This window comes from Agelaius phoeniceus, chromosome 2 (genome assembly GCF_051311805.1).
Source record: "Agelaius phoeniceus isolate bAgePho1 chromosome 2, bAgePho1.hap1, whole genome shotgun sequence".
Taxonomy (NCBI): Eukaryota; Metazoa; Chordata; class Aves; order Passeriformes; family Icteridae; genus Agelaius; species Agelaius phoeniceus.
This window is the reverse complement of record NC_135266.1, coordinates 35,873,571-35,895,476: the sequence shown is the minus strand read 5'-3', so window position 1 is coordinate 35,895,476 and position 21,906 is coordinate 35,873,571. Positions and strand designations below refer to the sequence as shown.

At 35.4% G+C, this 21,906-nt stretch overlaps 1 long non-coding RNA gene across 1 annotated transcript; it reads left to right on the top strand.

The window, feature by feature from the left end:
• Positions 1–1,055: 1,055 nt before the first annotated feature.
• LOC143693456 (uncharacterized) lies at positions 1,056–21,651 on the top strand. The gene is made up of 3 exons (XR_013181151.1): positions 1,056–1,180; positions 2,464–2,584; positions 21,555–21,651. It is a non-coding gene; the product is annotated as an uncharacterized LOC143693456 (long non-coding RNA).
• The last annotated feature ends 255 nt before the right edge of the window (positions 21,652–21,906 follow it).

The window sequence follows — 21,906 nt, the reverse complement described above, 5'->3', positions numbered from 1 at the left end:
AGTACAACTTCTGTGAGGAAAAGCTAAGACAATTGGAATTGTTCATCCTGGAGAAAAGAAGTCTTTGGGTTGATCTGGTTTTGGCTTTCCAGTGCTTTCAGGGAGCATACAAGAAAGATGGAGAGAGGCTATTTCCATGTACTATTCACATGCAGTGAGAGGACAAGAGAAATAGCTTCAACCTGAAGGACTTCAGGTTTAGGTTAGATACTAGGAAGAAATTCTTTACGTGAGAGAAATGAGGCATTGGAACTGGTTGCCCAGAAAAGTTTGTGGAAGTGTTTAAGGCCAGATTGGATGGGGTTCTGAGCAACCAGGTCTGGTGGAAGATGTCCCTGCCCACATCATCAGGAGTGTTGGAACTAGATGATCTTGAAGATTCCTTCTGATATAGGCCATTCTATAATTCTGTGTTTCTATAATTCTATGATAAACATAAATTTTAGAATGAAAAAGTGGTGTGTGTGTGAAATTTGACATATTTTCTAGTTATCTCTATTTATGAGTTTCTAGCATTTATGAGGGTCTAGTGCACACTGATCTATCAAATTAGTGTTTTTCCCATAAAAGTACTGTTGGCTGAGCTTCTCAACAAGGAAGACCAGAAGCTGGATTGCCAAACAGACCTGAATTCAGGGCCAGTCTTTCACCTACCTATTCACTGGACTATTCTCCTCTGCATGGTCTTTTTGACTGTGAGGAAAAAAAAAAAAAAAGACAAAACAAAACAAAACAACAACAAGGAATTTATTTCAAGATGAGTGCCTAATTTTATGACATTTTCCTGTGTTGCCCCATGAAAGCCTGAGGTGGAAAGCTTTTTATTTATGAACCAGACTGGGTTATAAAACAAATATTGCCAGTTTCCCCTCACATTAGCATTCATTTCATGATTTTTATTTTTTTCCTCTGATAGGAGAAACTGCCTACACCCCTGCTCACCATGGCAACTGAAGAATCTAGCAGCAGACTCAGGGTAGGAAAAACATAAGGAAAAAAAAAATAAAACAACTCAAAAATATCCCCTGATACTAAAATTGATTTTGTTTTCACAGCAACACACTATGAACTTGCAAGAGAAAGAGAGCTGTCTACCTGTATTTCAGATGGAATCACCCAGCATGGGAGGAGTACAACAAATAGTGTGTCTGTTTGCATGTTTCACTGGAGTATGTTAAGGGTAGGTGGCACTTATTTCCAAAGCATGTTTTGACTGCTGAGGGAGGATGAGATAGTGACAATGACATGTTAGTGGATGTTTCTGTGGAAGAGAAGACACTCGTGTACTGGATGGAAATCACAGCAATATTGTTTGAAAAGTTTTCCTTCTGTGCCTGAGTTAGTGCAATGCACATAACTGTTGTCTAATATTTGTCAGCATGTCTAAACACCCGAAATGAGTCAAGCAAGGTCTTTCAACTACTGTCAGAATGAAAGCAGACACTGATGTTTTCTAACAGCATAGTCAAATGCTATACAAGAATAAAAACAGCTATACAAGAATATCAGCCTCAGAGGTTATAGCTCCTTAAAAAAACCAAATAATATGAATTTATGGGACTAATTTCACAGGGATTGCTAAAACAAGGGATTTCAAAAGTTACTTGGACACAAACACAAAATTAGCAATAATTAAAGTTATATTAAATTATATTGCTATTTTCTAATCAGGAAAACATTAGAAATGTGAAAGGAATAAACAAGATTATTATATCTCACCTTATTAAAGAGAAAGGAGCACCTATCAAAATTAGTAAATAAAAACATCAATGAAAAGTTTTCTTGATCTCTGTGAGAGAACTATTTGACTCATATGATGAAGGAAAAGTCTCACATACATTAATCTAATAACCATAGACAAGCTTATTGGAAGTTTTCTTACATAAGCCTCCTTAAAAAGTCTATTTTTTCTTAATGAAAGGACAATTGGTAAAATAACCCCCTTGTTTGTGATCAGTTGCAAATTACTTGAAATTGAATTTAAAAGATAATGAACAAATATTATTTTCCATCATATATTGAAGACAAAGTATTCCACATAATAAAAAGAGAGCTCTTAAATGCTTCTGTGTGGAGGCCAAAGCTCACAAACTCCTTCTGTGCCTACTATACCCACTGGAACACCATGTTTCCTTCCAACACAGCCTTCACACATTTCTCTTGAGGAAGGAAAGTGCTGGTTACCCAGCTCTAGACCAGCACACAAGAGTCACAGACAGGGGATGTAATTGAATTTAGAGGCTGAGATGCTCACCTGTGTCTACAGTGCAGATGAGCGTTGTTGTTAAAAACCTGGTGGTCATGGTTTTCTATTGCACAGAAACTGGAATAGGAGGCTACCAGGTTTGACAAGGCACATGGTAATTTATGAAATTAAAAAATGGAGTTTTTAATTTCATAAATTCCTTTCCTGTTGCTATTTATTCTTTAATTGTCTGAGTTATCCTCTCTCACTGAATGTAGGTTGCAGGAGAATGAAGGACAGGATCAACAAAATTCAGAAACCGGATCTAATGTTAGAGGAAAAGGAGCCAGAGTTGAAGAAAATCCAAGTCAAATATGACTAAAACAGAGGAATGGAAAGGTATGTATTGATAAGGAAAACTAATAGTGAAAATAATGAGGTAGCATTGTAAATTAATGATATGAAATATTTGTTAAAAAAGAAATATGATTTTTTGGGGTTTTTTTTAATGGAATACTTAAGTTCAAACCACTTGGGGAATGAGTGACCTAGAATTTATCTTCAGGCAGTTTTAGAACAATGTTATATACCTCCATGCAAATTCTGCTGTAATTAGAAGTCCTGAGAGACAAAGGTACTTGCTAGTCCTCAGATGTACAACCAGCTTCGAATACCAAGATAAAAACATTCAGCTAGCTATAGTTTACATTTAAGCAGTGGGAAAAATGTAGAAATGCTCCAGAAATAGTGCAAGAAAATCAGCTGCAGAAAGGCAATATAAGTTTGCTAAGAGATAAGGGAGAACTGGAACAAGAACTCATCAAAAAACTGCAAGAATTAGGACAGACATGCCAAAAATTGAAAGATAAAAGTTATTTTATTTATGCAAATAGAAGGGGAATAATATTTAAATGGATTCTTCTCTGCAATTTTCTTCATCTTCCTGACAAAGATAAACACTAAACTAAAGTAATAATTTGTATAGCTCTAAAACTCTAAAACTCTAAAGTAATAATTTGCATTTGTGTTCAAGAAGCAAGGATATGAACTTGGGGGTTGTGTCAGCATAGCTAGTATTGAAATCTCTGAAATGTTTATGAAATATCCTTTCCCGCTTTAGCAAGGGTTTGAAACAGATTATTTACTCTTATTTATGTCCAACCTATCCTTTCCTTTTATTTAATGTTTTCAGTTTCCTTTAAGATAACTTAGTCATGGGAAGATGACTGCACATCTCCTCAAATTAGTTTTGTAAACAATAAAGAAGTACTTAAGTGGAAGCACTTCTCTATTTTCCAAAGGTACTGCTGAGTAATGAGAAGTGCCATTAAGGTTTTAAGTATGCATACTTGACAAGGAAGAACTGGGCTTTTATGATTTTCCTTATTAGTTACCTAAGAAATATGGTTCTCATATTCAGTTGCACTGTATTTGTACTATGTCAAAAAGAAACAATTCTATTTCTTATAATTAGATCTCTGTCAGCAGTGTAGCAGTAAGAACTTTGGACAAACTCTCTGGTTTGATGTTCTAGGATGAGTAATGTGAAATATGAAGATTCTATATCCTTAATTTCCATTCATCTGCAAGTGCTTCCAACCACTTCAACTTATGATTTTAATTCACTTTTTTTTTTAAGTTTAAATTAAATTTTCTGCATCAAGATTGAATTTGGCATTCAAAATGAGGTTGAGGAAAGCATATAGAAATACAGAGCTAAACTGCCAAAGGAGGAGAATTTTATTTGGGAAAATTTCATGAGAATTTGAACCTAAAAGAAAGAAAAATATTTGCTGGAAATTTGCATTCCTGCTAAGCCTTTTTCATTATGCAAAATGACATCTCCAAATGCCTCGGGCAGGTATTTCTAATAGAAACCAAAAGAAAAAGTGATAAAGAAATTTAAATCTAATAACATACTTCTGTAGAATATTTATAAGTGATCAGCAGTGTATTAAGCTGTAGAGAATACTCATCACAGTCACTCTGGCTTGTTATATTCTCTCATGCAGAACTGCCTAACCCAAGGCTAGATGGCTCTGGAATCTGAAAGCAGATTTCTGAGCATTAGAGGGTGCACCTATTATCATCAACAGCTTCAGTATGTGAGTGTGCATATGTACTAAATTAGGCAAGGCATTATCTGCAAGTTTCCTTATTTATAGATACACTTTTCCTCCAGGTGTTATTTTTTTTTTCTTTTTTTAATGAATGATACAAAAGAAGACAACTTTAGTACAAATGAACGAAGAGTGCGAGTCAGGCCTTTCATGGCATGAATCAGAGCAACTACACTGAGAAACAACACCAGCTGAGGATCTACTCAAAAGCATCAATGTTTTCATTCATAACAATGTAATATTTCAAAACCTTCATCCCAAATACAGTACCTAGACTACTTAAATGCACTCTTTGGTAATACTCTTCCTTGTGCCATATGGAAATCACATTTCATTAAGACAGATTATTTCAGGGTAGCACCTTTCTTACAGAAAAAAAACAGAGCAGCAATTCTAGTTTCAAAATCACAAGACCAGCTGACATTAAAAAAACCCAACCAAACAAAAACAAATGAAAAACAAATGAAAAACAGGTGTTTGGTCAAAATCTAAATGCAGAATTCCTGTATTTAAGAGGAATATTCTAAGCTTTTAGAATGAAAAAGGCAAATTTGAACTGCTGATTGGTTTACTTTTACATTTTTTGGACATGCATCATGCATAGTCATTGCCCACAAATTAAGGTAGTTTTAAAAGTTCAAACTTTATTTTGAAATTTTTTAGGTTCTTCTTATAGCCTGAATGTCCAAAAGTGGATGTGCAGAAGGCATTTTACGTTAGTGTGGAGTTGCTATTGTAAAACATTTTTTTAAAAATTTTATTGCTATAAACCCACCGTCTGCTATGTTGAGTTTTTGTTTGCCAAGAAGCCAAGGACATAAAAACCACATTTTAGCTGGAAAAGCCCAGCAATAGTGTAGATCAGGTCTCTGACAGTACACCAGAAATGACAGAAAAGTGTACCCTCAGCAATCATCAGCCATTGCTGAGAACAGGATTATGCCTCACCTTTGGAACTGCTCAACAAATTTAGTGAATATCCTGTAAAAACTTTGGCCTGGAGTACTTCAAGAAGCTAGAGATGGTACTGACATATGGGCAGCATCTGATGAAGTTATTTCCAGAAAATCTGAAAGGATATTTTGGAATCATGACTGCTGGAAAATATACTTGATAACTAAGAGGTCTCTCAGAAAAACAAATGAGATTAAATGGAAATATGAATTAGTCATTTCTTTATAGCTCCTGAACATTACTAATTTCCTTTTTTTTTTCCCTTTTCTTTCACCAAAACTGTTTTCTAGCCACCCTGAAACTGGCAGTTCTAGCAGAATTATTTTCTTAGCTATCCTATTACTTATCATAAGCGAAGAGGAAGTGGAGATCTATTTGGAGGAAAACACTAACAATTGAAATATTTGAAAAGAACTTGGGAGTAGGGGGACCCCTGTGTGACAGCTTGCTCTGGGTGAAATACAAAAATTGGAGATAATTTGAATTATATCTGGTGAAAGAGGAAACTCAAAAGGAAGGGTAAGAACCTCTCACAGCCCTGAGAGCAGCAACATGCTTACCTCTTGCTGCCCAGCCTCCTTCAGTGTCTTCCTTCTCTCTGTCCATATCCCAGGACTCCATTTCAGCTAAAGTCCTTCCTTCCAGCCTCCTTCAGTGTCTTCCTTCTGTCTGTCCATATCCCAGGACTCCATTTCAGCTAAAGTCCTTCCTTCCAGCCTCCTTCAGTGTCTTCCTTCTGTCTGTCCATATCCCAGGACTCCATTTCAGCTAAAGTCCTTCCTTCCAGCCTCCTTCAGTGTCTTCCTTCTGTCTGTCCATATCCCAGGACTCCATTTCAGCGCATCCCAGGCCAACATTCCCTGCCCCACTGATTTTCTGGGAGTGCCCATCTTTGGCTCTGTCCCTGACAACCCTGACTTGCTCACTGGACTTCTCAGGCTGACCTTGGACTTGACTGACCTTTTCACCTTCTCTGTCCAAGGAACATCTTATTACCCCAACTCTGTTATCCCTGTGTGGGATAAGAAAGCAAACCTCCCACAGAATCCCCCATAACAAAAACCAGGAAATGTATACTGAGGGAAACCATGAAATGTGAAGAAAGTAGCTGTACAGCTGGGATACTGCTAGCAAGGCAAAAGGTAGGAGATGAAAGGAGAAAGAGAGAAAACAAGCAAGAAACAAATCCATTTTCATCTTTGTTCCATAGTTTTACTGTACTGCTGCTGATACTGATTCAAGCTTGAACATCTTCAGAGGCATTTCATCCAGAAAGACTCGTTTGTGGTTTTTAATTGCTCTTCATAGAGGACAGTTAAGTCAAATAACTATTTTACAAGCTAAAAATACTTCTTAAGATCACAGGCCTATAAAACAAAGATGAGAACTAAACATGTGGAAAAGGAGAGGAGTCTGCAGAAGCAGACTGAGGTTTGGAGTATCTGTTTTAGTTTTTTTGACCAATGAAGAACCAGAAGTGGTTGTGTGCTGAACAATATTTATACACAATTGCTTCTATGTACAGCAAAATCTGAGGAGCCTGGGGAGGCTGAGGCACAATTCTGTCTCTGTATAAAGCATACCTGCATCAACACAATATTTTGTTTAAATAGTTCATAATTATTTTTTTCCTAAGCCAAAAAACTCATTACTTTTTCTCTCCAGACAAAGCTGTTTTGCCAGACAATGTGAAATATGGACTGGGCCAGGAGTAAGTGGCTTTCTTCTGTGAGATTGTGGTGTCACAGAGCACTGAACCTAGTCAAGCATTTTGTGTGGTCATCATCAAGCCCATCACCTTCTCCAGCTTTTCTTGAGAAGACAGCCATTTCAGTGAGAGTGGAGGCAACCATGTATTCAGCATAATTTGGTGGTCTGTGAAACAAAAGGGTGCTAATTTGTCCTTTTTTACTTAAGGAGATTTATCACATGATTTTCTGATATTTTGATGGACAGGATTGTATGCAGAGACAGATCTTCAATCAGATCCAGCTGTCAGCTGTCACCTTGTAGAAACTTTTGGGCAGCAAATAACATGCTGAAAATAGCAGTTTTCCTCACCTGGGTTTGGAAGTACTGTGATCCAGGTATTCAGGTATGTCACTCACAGTCTCCTTCTGAACTGACAAACTAAACTAAATTAATCAAAACCTTAATTATTCTCTGGTTTTCTTGGAGCAAAAGTTGGGGCGTTTTTAAAGTTTGAGGCTTTCTCAATAATGATTGATTTTCTCTCTTAAAAAGACACAGTAAGTAAAAGAAATGATCAATAAAACCTTTTTTTTCTGGAGTTGATCCAGTTGTTATCATTGTTTGAAGCTCAAACTTGGACAGCAATGCTTCATAATTACAGCAGAGATTTGGTGCAATAGGTACTGAATTTTAACAGCCTTAGGCAAAACTTCTGGTCTTATTTAAATCTCTGCATAAGGTCTGGGGCTTGTTTGGCTTTTTTTTTTTTAATTCATCTGCAAATAATTTCATAAATTCTTTATATTTTGAAAGATGGAAATGAAAAATTTGTATGTCTAGAATTTAAAAATAGCTTTTTAAAAATTGAACGATTTTCAGGGAGTATGTTTTTAAACTTCAAAAAAGAGAATCAAAGCACAAATTTTCCAGTCTTATAGACACTTCTGGGATTCACCTTGCATGAAGACAGAGATTTTCAGGGAGTAATTAACTAAAAAAAAAGAAATGTCAGTATATATTGGGTATTACAAGGAAAAGTGCATTCTCTTTAGCTGAAAAAAAACATGTCTAAAATCAACAATATGAGTGCTTTGCCATGTCATTTTGGTCTTTAAAACATATTGCAGTCTCCTTATATTTTTCATTATTTGGAAAATCTACATTTATGTTTCTTTACAAGCAGGTAGGATATTCTCTCTATAAATAGTGGCAGATATTCATAGACATGATAATGATGAATGCACACATACACCCACATAAACTCTCTATTACTTTTTAAAATTTTCTGTGTTTTATGTAAGGTAAGATACAGAGCACATTAAGTGCCACTGTGAAGTTTCCACATATAGCACAGCCTGAGGTACCTTTTTTCTTTGGGTTTTGTTCATTCTCTCCATAGGTCTTACATTTTCAGCAAGTACCATATGGACAAAGCAGTTCCTGGTAAAATTCTGGACAACAATTAACATAAGCACAGCAGGAGATTCCAACTGTTGACCCCTAAAAGGTGGTTAATCAACAACATATGGGTTTATTTATCCCAGCAAGCCCTTTTAATTAACAGTTCTGGAAAGTGAACTTTTTAATGAGCACTTCGTTATAATTTATTGAGAAAATTCTAAATAGCGCAGATGAAACTCCAGCTCGAAAGAAAATGACATTGTTTATAAGAAAACAAAAAAAAATCTGTCAAGAATTCAACGTGTGAGAAACTGTAATGGTAACCTCAAGCAATGCTAGATTAACAATGTTTGTGCCTGGAAAAAGATCTGAATTTATAAGAAAATCTCTCAAGTGCAGAAAGTTGAATTTTGTATTTAAACTCATCTTTAACAAATAAATACACATTGTAAAGTTTAAGTTTAGAGTAAAAATGTCAGTAGGACAGGAGACTGGTTTGACCCTACCCTCTGAATACACCACAACATTCACTTTCAAGAATGAGAAATTTGATGATATGGCAGGTTGAAAGGAAGAGAGGATAAAAAAATAAAAAGTTATGCCAAACTAGAAAGAAGAAGTAAACCCTAATAAGTGTGGACATAGCATAGAATCAGTAAACACAAGAAAAGTAACAAGCATTAATTAATAATACCTCTTTATTAATGCAGTGCTAATTATTAAAGGTAAGCTTGAGATAAATCAGAAATCCTTAAGGTATATAAAAGATAGTAAAGGTTAATTATATAAGGAAAAATGTAAACCAAATTTTCACTTGGTGTAAATTGAGACAACTACTTAAAAAAACCTGATTTATATGTGTCCTGAAAACACAATCAGGTTCTAAAGAAAGTGAGACAAAAAACCAGAGAGCCTTTTCTTTATCTTTGATAACTAAGAAAAGAGAAATGTCTTTGGTTGTATTTCATCTGCTTATAAAACCTCCTGCTGAACTTCCTTTAAGTTATGTCCCAATGATGGATGCACTGGGATGTCTTGAGGCATTCGAACACTTCTAATTAAGAAGCCATGCAAACTGAAACAACTACTGAGCACCTTGGAGTATACTCATTCTTCACCTCTGAGCACTGGATTCTACCCTTTGTTTAAAGGAACTGCTACACCAGGAGGACTATTTCATATACATTTATTCATCAGCAAAACTTGATCTGTCCTAGGAGGCAGAAGCACAGAAGCATTTTACTCTTTTACAGCATTTTGTGCTAAATTAAAGGCATTTTTCCTCTCAGAAAGTTATTTTTTCAATACTAAAAGTACTGGAGTCTCCTTAGCTGAGATCTCTAATTGCCTACAGTAAAATGGAAGAATGCAGATTTTAAGTATTGTGAACATCAGGCCAATTACAGGGCAATTGCAACTATAGCTACAACCTTCTAAAAATGTTTGCCAAAGAATCTGTTAGTCAGCTGAGATTCCACTAAGTGAGGTGTTACATTTGTCTTCAAAACAAAACAGAAAAGATTTTTGCTTCATCATTGGCTTACTTTGCCACATTAGAAATAAGAGAAAATAACCTAAATTGGCAATCATTATTTATGCTGTATTATGTGCTAGCAAGGAACAAGAAAGAAACCACAAGATGAGAATTCAGATAGAAGAATTAAAAAAGGCATTTTCATAAGGAAACACCATAGGGGACTGTTTTCTCTTTCTCTGTGGAATGCCATACAAAACCTGCTCAGAGCAGCAAGTTTTAGACTGCTAACCCTTGCAACTCTGTAAAACTGTCAGAAGAAGTAACCACACATCACAAAGCTTAGGTTAAATAGTAAATATTAAATAAAGGGACAGAAAGATATCCCAATAGGTAGATATCCTTATTATCCTCTCTAATACACACCACCATTCCATGTATTTGAAGTTAATGGGAAGCTTCAGTAAAGACCTTCTACATTAAGAAGGACTTTCAGGATTGGCCACTACTAAATAAATATAAAGACTTTACTTTTAATTAGAAAGTGTTGTTTTCTAAGATGGATGTGTCTGATTGTTCCAATTTTAAAAAAAGACCATTGTGCAATGCCCATAAAGAATATGATTAAGCACTGAACACAGTTTACAACCTCTGAGTAAATGTGAATGTCTTCAACTATGCAGATAGTGCAAAGAAAGTAGTCTTAAATCTATTTGAAGGAGGAAAAGAAAGAAAATAGAAAGAAAATTTAAGTGCTGCATAAATTACATGAGCTATCAACCTCCTGCACATTGAAGACTAATTCCTACAAAAAAGATAAAAAAGCCATAGATTATTAAAGCATGTTACCCTAAGTGAACAACTAATTTCATAAAACTGAAGACAGCACCTCGCATAAAAATACAGAAAAAGTGAAATCCTTTGTGACAATTAATCTAAGTGATTCATGCAGAGCTGTTGATTTCATTTTCAAAAAAAGATCAATGATTAGGGAAACCTTCTGCCATGGATTTTCTTTGTCATTGTTAGTGAAACTTTTTATTTTTAAAAGCTCTTTTGTTCCAATAGAAGATATCTCTGGTTTTATTTTTTAAAGGACTAGAGAGTAGTAAAAGCACAATTGTTAAGGTAGAGGTATGGTCCATAAGGTATATTATAAAGAGGCCACCATTGTTGGGTTTTGTTTTGTTTGTCTGTTTCTTTCTTTCTTTATTAACTTATGCATGTTTATAATTACATCTAGATTATACTCTAGGGATTTTATTTTGTTTCTTTGTTTCTTTGCTTCTTTGCTAATATATGCACGTTTAAAATTACCTCTAGGTTATGCCTGGGGACTCCTCTCTCAGTAAAAAGCCACTTGAGCCAGCTTTTCATCTGAGCAAATTACCTTTAGTTAGTTTAGTACCTGCTTAGTTCTGCTGTATGAACTAGACAACAGTTTAATTTAGATCCCACATTTTCTTTTCATTAATTTTTATCAAAAGAATAAAGAGCTAAGAGTTTTTTTAGGCCTGGACATTGCTTCTGATTTGTATAAAGTGTCTATGATTATAAGTGAACACAATCAGACACATTAGGAAAGCTGATGCAAACAATTTAAAAGATTAATCCAGTTCTAATGCACCAAAACTAAAAATCAGATATGAGCTACTTTCAGTCTAGTTATCTCAAGGAGTTTGCTCTTCAGGCTAAAAATGAAGACCTAGGAAACACAAACTATACATCTCACAAGCACAATGGAGCACTAAAGGGCTAGGTTCAATTTTCAGCACTCTCAAAGGAGGCTCACAGAGTATGACCAATATATTACCAGCTATCTTTATCTCTTGACCAATGTATTACCAGCAGCAAGATCCATGTACATGCTCTTTAGTATAATGCTCTATTTTATAGAAAGGTAACAATTTCTTTCTGAAACAATACCCCTATGGCTCTGTTTTTGAAATGTTTGTTGAGATGAAGGGAGAGATAGCATTTCCTTTAAAATTTTGGAGTTTGGGAGTTAGACAAGTGAAAATTAGTGAGCTTCCACTGTAACTAATTGAAGTTAGGTATTGTTTTCATTAAACTCCCATCAACTTCACATTTTGTTCATTTTCAAGTGTAGGTTTCAAGGGCTGCAGATGTGTTGGTTAGGTCTCAGGGAGGGAATATCAACTGTCTCACCTGGTTCATTTGCTATGTTATGCCTTTTGGGCACTGAGCTGCAGAACATCCTTTCCTTTTCTAATGCTCAGGAGGATGTTTTTGGGTGCTTTGTAATTCATCTCACTTTCTCATGGTTAAAAAATCAATCTATGGCTAAGTGCTCACATAATTTAGATCAAAGTAGGCAAGCCTGCATGATTGTTAGCACCTCTTGTTCACGATGAAAATCTTTGTATTAATGTAGTACATTGTTGTATTTGTTCTTGTGGTTCATTATATTTGATTTTCTATCTTTATGTTTTCAGAATCTGACCAAACTGCATAATGCTTAACAATGAATTTCCTAATATTTTTTTTTAAAAGGAGAGACAGCTTTCATCTTTCCAAAGATAAAATTATTTTTATTTGAGGAATCATTGATCTTGAGAGGAAATTTTCTCTTTCGTTCCAATATAAGGATCATGAATGTGTATTGATATAGTGATAGGAAGATTTCTCTTGTTTTCCATATTTGAAAATTCATTGTCCTTGTCAGGAGAAAATACTTGGGAAGGATTCATTTATTATTGGGTTATTCATCCTTTTATAAACACAAGAAAAAGTGAACAGTGTTTCAACATGGAATGTACATGGCCCCAAGAATGTTAAGAACACTTCTTAAAACTGTTGAGGCAGGCTGAGAAATGGGTAAAGGAAAAGGAGATAAAAAGCCTTTATCTGTCTGCAGGGAAGAATGAAAATCTGTATAGGAAAAGAAAGAATCAAGCAGACTCTGATGGCTAAATTACTTGTCTCAGGTAAAGACAAATTAATAATTTGAATTTTAATGAAATAATGATTCTTAAATCTGTTCAGTAATATTGAGAATACATGTTTAAAATGTGAATAATCATTTTTTGTCACTTTAACATAATTGTTTTGCCATATCTGTCGACTGTTTTGATAGAAAAACCTTAGAGAAATTTTAGTTCTTGGAAGTGACTTCTGAAAAAATGTATGTCATATAGAGCCTTGAGCTACTGAATTTTGATGTGGATTCACTGAAATTGTAGGAAATACTAGTCAAAACCTCATTAGAATCATTATGGTTTTATTAATGTTTAAACATTTTTGTGTCTTACAAATATGAACCACCCATGACTTCTAAACTGGCTGCACTACTTAAAACTCTTCGTAGCAAAACCGAAAAAATCTTTCACAACTCTGATTTCCTTGGTCAGCCATAAAGATACCACCAGTACCTGATGCATATATGAACCATTTCCTGAATTAATGGAGGACCATTCAAAACCAGTTTAATTCTTTGCCTTGCCATTCCTATTGGAAGTTTTTTTCAGATTGTCTTTTTTAAAACATGGTTGGAACCTTGACATTTCAGGCCTGAATCAGTTCCTTAACAATTCATAGTCACTTTTCTCTTAATCAATGTCATTGATTAAAAAACTTTCCCCTCCTGGTGCTTGGTTCTTGGATTTAAACACAGATATTAACCTCTGTTTTGCTTGACCAAGGAAGCTATGTAGTTTAGATTCATAGAATATAGGCTCTCCTTCTCCTGGTCATCTGAGTAATAATTTCCAAGGCTATTGCAGATAAACTTTGGTGGGATTTTTAGGGCTGGGTTGGCTGAACTACTGTGTTTTCACTTGAATGTTGCAATGGCACTACATCATCTTCTTTCTATGGAAATATTGCTACTGGTAAATCTTAGGATTGTGATTTTTGCAGCCACATTACACTGATGTCTGACTGTCTTTCATGCCTCAATACTACCCTTTGATTTTCCTCCCTCTCCATTATTCAGCCCAAAATCTTGCTTACACCAGTAGTCATTAACATGATTTCTAACTGAATATTACTGTGGTTGATAAAAAAGTTATTTAATCTCATTTAGTCATTTTAAGACATTTACATTATCCACATACTGGTAATATATCACTTTTCGATGGCAAAAAAAAAATAGCAGAGCACTTGCTAATCCCTCTGTAATGGTCAGAAATGAAAATACTAAACAGCATTGGTTTCTGTGAAAACTTCTAAATTCTATCATTAGTAAATTCCTTCCAAAACAGTGTTAATCATAATCCTTATACTAGCTTTTTGTACACCCTACATTTTTTAGACTATTCCATTATCTTCTTTAGTTTAACCAGCAATATAAGACCTTTATCGAAAAACTGACATATCTTATCAAAGAAAATATCATATTAGTACAGCAAGATGGATTTGGCAAATATATATCATATACTGCTTTCAGTTTACTTTTGCTTTTTCCAGTTTCTTACCTACTACTGGAGGAGCTGTGGAGCTGATTATTCTTTCTTTTTAAAGGAAAAACTTTGAAATATTTACATCCTGGGAGCAAGACTACTAGTGTTCTGTGTTCTGTGCCTTTTTAAACTATCTACCACATGTACTATTTTTCAGCTGTATAGTACTATTTAATAAAAAAAATAATTATTAAAAATTATTGGTATTGGATGATCTGCTAACAATAGCAATAAATTGACAGTTTCTGTTGAGAAACACCCACAGTTACTAGGACTCTGAAGCACTAGTCTTTTTCCTGTGCTTTGGAGAAAAAAATGTACAAAATTTTGTTTTCCTATTCAATAAAAAAAATTAACTTTCTGAAGGCCTTTGGCTAATCACTGCAATTCTCTTTTACCTACAAAATTTTCACACAAGCTCCCACTACCACAAGCAGGCAGCAGCATCCTTACTGGGAGTACCAGGGTAGGTCTCGTGTTGATCAAAGCAGAGAACAAAACTGCAGCCTGGCTGGAGTCTCATGAAGCCACACAAGCAATGCACCAAGTGGGATGTGTGAGCACAGGGTGTGGCAGGCAGTTAATGACTTGCAATAAGACAACATCAAATAATTGAGTTGTATGCTTCATTTTTGTATGTAAACATATTGTACTGTCTCTTCCTTTATGCAGGAAGGGAGTCCATGGACTGACCTGCTGCTGATTTCAGTAGGGTTAGGCTCTGCTATGTTACCAAAACATTCAGAGCTTGGCTGCAGACTGTCTGATTAATTCTCAGAGGTATGCTAAAACTGGAATAAAGGCTCCATAATAAAACACCAAAGTATACAAATCTGCTTTGAACATTGCCTGCTTTATAACAGCATTTTAATTTCAGCAGTTTTCCATACTCAGCACATAGTATTTTTCTGACTATGGGTATGTGAGCATAAACCCAGAACCTCTTTTGAGATGAGCAAGACCATCATTATGAAATTTGACAGTGTGATTATAGAAAATCGTATTTTGTATGTAAACACAATTTATCCAAACCCAATATAGATCATTTTACCTATTTACAGGAACATCACTCACTAAATGTAACTACCAACATTGTGGCTGAAGCAATATTTTTAATGAGTTTAATCTGTGTTTTATATTTAAATGTATTACTTAGGCTGAAATCCATCTGGGCTTATTAAAGCATAATCCAAAGCCGAAAATATAGCTGGGAAGGCAAAAAATAAGTTAGCCAACTATGATGTGACCAACACAATAACAATACAGCCAGCTGCAAGCTGAATGTAGTAGAAACTTCTCAGCAATTAAAAATCACTGTGCATGCACAGATTCTCATCAACTATTTATAACTGCTTCCCTTATTTATATTAAAGATAGAAAAAAAGTAATCATGTCCAGCAGCACTTTGTTTTAAATAACAAGAGCTGGTTTAATAGGTAAAATTACAAGAATCCAACTTAGAGAATAAAGAAATTAGTTTTTTAAACAACAATCCTCTTATTAAGAGGAAAATTTTCAGGGCTGCTTCAAGTAAGCAATGACATTACAGGAAGGCAGGTCCAGAAGGTACTGTATGACAGCCAAAGCAATCGTGCCCATGTTTATTTTAAATATCTGGTAAACAACTTTATGCAAAGGTTTGCTAGCAAGCTAACACAGACAAATCCTATGGGAGGACTTGGCAAGTATGGAGCCTGCAACAAAGGTCTGAGGGTCAAGTCTTGATGGATAGAAAGACATATGAATCACCCAGCCAGACAAAGATCAGATTAATCTCTTCTGAGAAAGTGAGTAGTATAGAAAAATCAGGTGAGATTTTTATTTGAACACTTGTCACCAAGCTACTTCAGCACCTCCCCCTCATTAAGCAATGTATTCCAAAATTTCATGCATGTTTAAGCTGGATATTGAGAAAAAACTATTTGTATTTGTTCTCCTTTACTTTTTACATTGAACAGTCCTTCCTATCAAAGTCCCCTAAAGCAAAAATGCTTCATATATCATAATCCTTCTGGCCTCTCTCATATTTCTATCCCAAGATGAATGAAAGGAATTACTCCAACCCATAACTTTGTAACAAATGCATGTTTACAAAACAAAAAAAAACATTTTCTTTTCAATTGTTGGAAATGCTTCAGTTAGTTAAAAAAAAAAAAAAGTTATTAATTTTTAGTTGTTCAAAAGAAGCTGCTTGTCTCTACTTTTAGATTCAACCAAATGTAATTGAAAATAACCTGAAAAAAGTCATTACATTTTCAAACTGCAAGAGTCTCTATTTTTTCAAAGCTACTGCTAATTTTAAAAGCATTAATTCATATTTAAAAAGTGTGAAACAGTATAAGAAATTCAAATTTAAAAAACATTGCAAAGTCATTCCCTTTTTCTTTGTTAATTTTCAAGCTGATTGAGTTTGGGCCTAAAGAAATTCACTTCAAGTCATATTTTCAATTAAATCCTTAGCATACAACAGCAGCATTTAAATGCTGTATTTGTGTGCCTGAAACACAATCTTAATTTTTATAGGTTGAAATGGAAGACTGTTACTATGGTCAAAAATTTCACCTGGTGATGTAACTTCATCCAGCTGTACTACTTCATCTTGTGGAGTACAGACATAAATGTGTGTTTATGGGCACATATGTATATGCATATAATATCTCCATAAAGATTACAGAAAACTGGAACCTAGAGGTCTATTTTATTAACTTGAGGCATATTAAAGCATCTTGAAATAGCACAGCAGTGACTGTCAGCTAGCCAGGCTGCCTAATGTGGAGAATTTCCCTTGTTAGGTATCTTATTAAAGTTCTCAGCAGGGTTTCTAATTTGTCTCAACATCGAATGAATAGCACCAGCCTTTATTCAAGAGAGATAGCTATAGTCTAACTAGATTATGCCAAATTCCAGAAATGTGCTTTCACAGTTGCCAAAGATTTTTTTTTTCCATTGTGCATACTTCCAAGGAGTCTATCACTATGGACCCTATTCGTAGGAAATATTATCCTGAGTTGCTGCACCTACTACACCGGCTGACTTTCACAAGGGTATTTAATCTGAATGAATGTTTTCCTTGGTTTTGGAGTATCTGTGCAATATTTAGTTATTTGAAAGTAGCTACTACAGGAAGTAAAACAATGAAAGATCATGGCAGCCCCCGCTGTTCCCCTGCTTTTTTTTGAAGATCCTCTTGAAGAAGCAGGAAATGCTGCTGCTTTATCAGTATTAATGTAATTCTAGGCATCAGTTACCAACTTTTATTAAAAACTGTCTCAGCAAGAGAAGGAGTCTTTGCATAGCATGAAATCAGATAATAAAGACAGGAAATAAATAGCCAATTTGCAAAGTAAATCTACAAGTACAGTTCCCTCTGCCCAACGTTCAGCAAGGAAGCAATCTCTTGATAGATACTGCAAAAGAAGTGGAGTTCAAGAGCTTCAGCCACTAAAATTGTGGAACCTTTATTTGCAGTAAGACAGTGTCAAATCATTGTGTTCTATGCTTCATTTTTATATGCAAACATATTGTACTGTCTCTTCCTGCTCCTCCAAACAGGGTTGATGAGAGACCAAGTGACAGAGAGAACCTGAGCTAAATAAGAAAAGAGTGGCTGTGAAAACTACCTTTCAAGACCCTGTTCTCCAAGGCCAAATTCAGATATCTGTAATCTCCACACAATATAGAGACAGTTCAGTGCCTCAGGAAGGCATTTAAAGTTGCTTCAGGGAGAGTGGGGAGGTGCCAATCCAAAATCAAATGCTGCAGACAGTGTCTATAATCCCACTCATATTTGAGTTTTGAGCAGCTCATTAAGGGCTGCAACAGACCTGCCTATGTCGGATCAACATCTGGAGACAACAATAGTGATGGCAGATGCTTACAAACTGTTTTTGCAAAGAACTAAGTAAGGCTTGTTTTCCTTCACTGATGGTAACTGTTAACTCTTTATAACCCTTGACACAAGATCTTCATGGGTAAACCTTTCAAAGAGATCTGAGCACCTCTCCTATGTTGGTATTTGTTTTTCTATCAAGCATCTGATTAATACAAACTTGGCCTAGCTGCAGACATTATTTTTCTTTCTCCTATAAAATTACTGTTAGGATACCTGTTACCTCTCTCTTCCTGCTGCCAGAAACCATGCATTAAGGAATGCCCCAAGGCCCAGCTTCAGAGGGAGAGATGCAAAGACACACCACTTTACTGCGCCTACATACAGACAGGCACTTAGCAGATACCTAGAGACAGACATTTATCTGAAACTTGCAGAATAAAGATTGAATTCTCTACTTCTTTAGGATCTGCCAGTGCTCTAGTGGTGAGCGAAAAAATATGTGCAAAGGGTTGGTGGAGGCACAATAAACTTAAAAAGAAAATAATCTCAACCACATTTTCTGGGAGGTGCAGTATAACCCAGCTGCATACAGAAATTGAAGTGCTATGGGAAGTAAGCTGCTGTTTTGCCTAGAACATAGGAGCTGCAGGAGCTGGTTATTTAACAGTTCAGAATATACATACACAGACCTGGAGAATAACAACAGCCTCGCTCCAATGCTCCAGGCTCCCAGTACCTTCAAGAAAAGGAGAGCCAAATAAGCCACTTTAAAGAGATCTAGTAAATGGTCTCAGAAATATTTCCCATTTCTTCCTAAAAAACTTTACTCTTAGTCCTCGACATCACATACTTCTCAGAAGCTGCTTGTCTGTACTTCCCAATGGACTGCTACTCTGGAGTTTCTTGAACATCTTTAAAGGTATCATTATATGATTTTTTCACCACATGGAATGTTATGTCAATGGTGGAACATAAATACAAAAAAAACACATCCACACAAACATCAGGGAGGGAGGATCCATTCGTCACTTATAGTGAATGGTTTTCCTGATTAACTAAAAATACATCTGATACAGAAACAAAGAAAAATTAATGCTAAAATATGTTGCATGTCTTGCACTCATTTGATACAGTTCAGGACTGAATTATGTTTTTCAAGAAGGTTAATTGGGAAATGAAATTTTAATAACTCACATAATGATAACAGTGGAGAAATTGCCCCTTCTAAAGAATTTTAAAAGATTACTGAACTTCGGGTCATGAAGTACTTGAAAAACATAGTAGAAATTTCCAGTTTTGCTCCCCCATAGATTTTTTTGTTCATATAAACTTTTGGCATCTTGACACAACTTCATGCTCAACCTTGACTCTTCAATCAGCATATAAATCATAGCACATAGTAACTGAACATTGACAGTACTTAGTGAAATAAATTAGTTTCTTCACAGTCAGTTAGCCCATATTATCTTATCATCTTTAACATACCTTAAAAGTTTGTGTGGCCTGAAAAGTAATTTACCTGGTGTTTTCACAAGGGGCTATTTCTGTAGAGTAATATAAGCCAAGGAGGTCATTAGGAGCTTTGAACACCTGAAAGGTTTACTTGAGAAGACAGAGATAGATTGCTGAAACAATAAACTCCCTCTGTTTTAAGTTAAATTTCTTTCATAACAGAACAGTTTAGGTTACAGTAAGAGGGAAACAGAATAGTTGCAAAGTCTTAGGAAGAACTATTTTTAAAGAAATGGTGGGAACCAGTGTCTGGACTGTAGTGTCCCCACCCCCAAATCATCTGTTCTGTCCTGAACTTCTAATATAACCTACTTGGTGAAGAATTTGCCTGCTAGGATTTAACTTTCAAAAGGACTTTAAAAGTGCATGTGATAAATACTGACATAGTTTTCAAGTTTTAACATGTTTAAAGTAGGCTTTCCCCAGCATAAGCGAGTACATCACCCCACTTGCCATTCCCAGCCTGGGATGTTCAGTTCAGCAGATGATAGACTGGGTAAAAAAAAAATCAGCTGAATGATGAGATTTAGGGTGTGGAGGTGGGGAATACCAGAGTAACATCCTGCAAAATCATATGGAAAACTGTAGTATAGTGATCATGCAGCCAGAAGGCTTTCAAGAACATGGATCATAGTTTCAAAGATGAACATAAGCTTTTACATGAAGACAAAACCAAATCAGATAATCAGGATCTCACCTGGCTCAGCATCTTGAGAAAAAAAAAAAAAAGAGGTAACATACTGGAAGTAAAACCAACACATTTCAGAAAAAATAAAAGTTTAAATTTAACACAACTAATCCACTAACTTGGATTTAGTGAATTTACAGCAATTTTTTATCACTTATATAGACAAATATATAATTTGCAATCAAATATAGATAGATTTTTCAGAATAAATTGACCTCTGGACTTCTGCTCCTACTATTATTCGCTAAGGGCTTGTTGTACCAGTCACAGCAGACAGTGAGAAATCAGATTACTGAGCTGATCTTGAAGACAAGTGATGCTATCAGTGATACTGATGTTTGCACAACTGGCTGTCTCCTGGCTCATTCAAAACCAAATAGGAAAGTTATGCAAAGAAGAAACAATTTTCCATTGTTGTTTAAGAAAGGCAATATTGAATAGTCTGAGCACAAAGAGCTGTTCAGATATAGCCCATGCTATAGAGAAGACATCCAACATCTCATCTTCATTGTTTTTTTCTGCTCAATATTCCCTCAGCTGTGGACGGATGTTTTCAGACATCAAATAGTCAGAAGCAGCACTTCAAAATGAATGACATTAGTTCCACTAAAGGGAGCAATAAAACCCTCATTGCACTTCTATAGCAGAAGAATATGGATGATGCAGATGACTTTTGAATTTCTGTATATATTCATATTTGTTTCTCCTATCTTGCTCCATTCTGAGAGCCTAGTTATTGTATTCCTTAAACCAGATCCTGCAAAAGCAAAACTCCCACTGCTGCCAATTTTAAAAATACAAAGAAAAGCTTTTACATAAAGAGCACAGATGCAGTCTTTTTGTAAGACAAAGGTTATTGAGCACCACAGGAATATAGCATTCAAACACAAAATAAAGGTTACATATTTCTGTCAGGAGGTCGTGGTTTCTGGCACCTTATTAGACAATCAGTGCACTGTTCATTATCTGTTGCTAGAGAAAGGGTGTTTCGTGTTCAGAATTGGTTAACTACATAAATTTTGGTTAAACAAGAAACATAAGGTATACATGAACATATGGACATAGAAAATATTATTTCATTTTGGAGGAGAAGTTAGATGCATTCTCCTAGTTTCACACTAGGAATAATTGTTGGAAAGCATGAGAAAATAAATTAGTAATAAGTTCAACCATGCAACTTTTCAAAGTAGTATCATCTGTTGAGAAATTCAGAAAATTTCAAGCTGGGGAAAATAAACATCATTTTTTCTGAATCTGCAATTCCTGTCAGTGCAGGAAGCATACAGATGAATATTACCTTCTCTGGCTGTTTTTAATGTGTAACATATGCGCGCTGCTGCTGGGCTTGTTGAAGGAGCTGAGCTGAGGCTACGGGGGAAGGAGAGAAAAAGTAGAGGTGAGTGATTCTGGTGAGCATTTGCTGTTTGTACTCTAGCTGCAAAAACTGAACATGTTTACAGGAGGGAGGAAAATTCAGCATTACTGAAAACAAATGGCCTCACTTAAAGAAAACCGGAGGTGGTGAGGGAAGGGAATTTCTTTACTGAAAACAAGTGCATTCTCAGTGTAGAAAAAAATCCAACCCACAACAATAAACAAACTAAATTAACTCAGTATCTTGAGACTG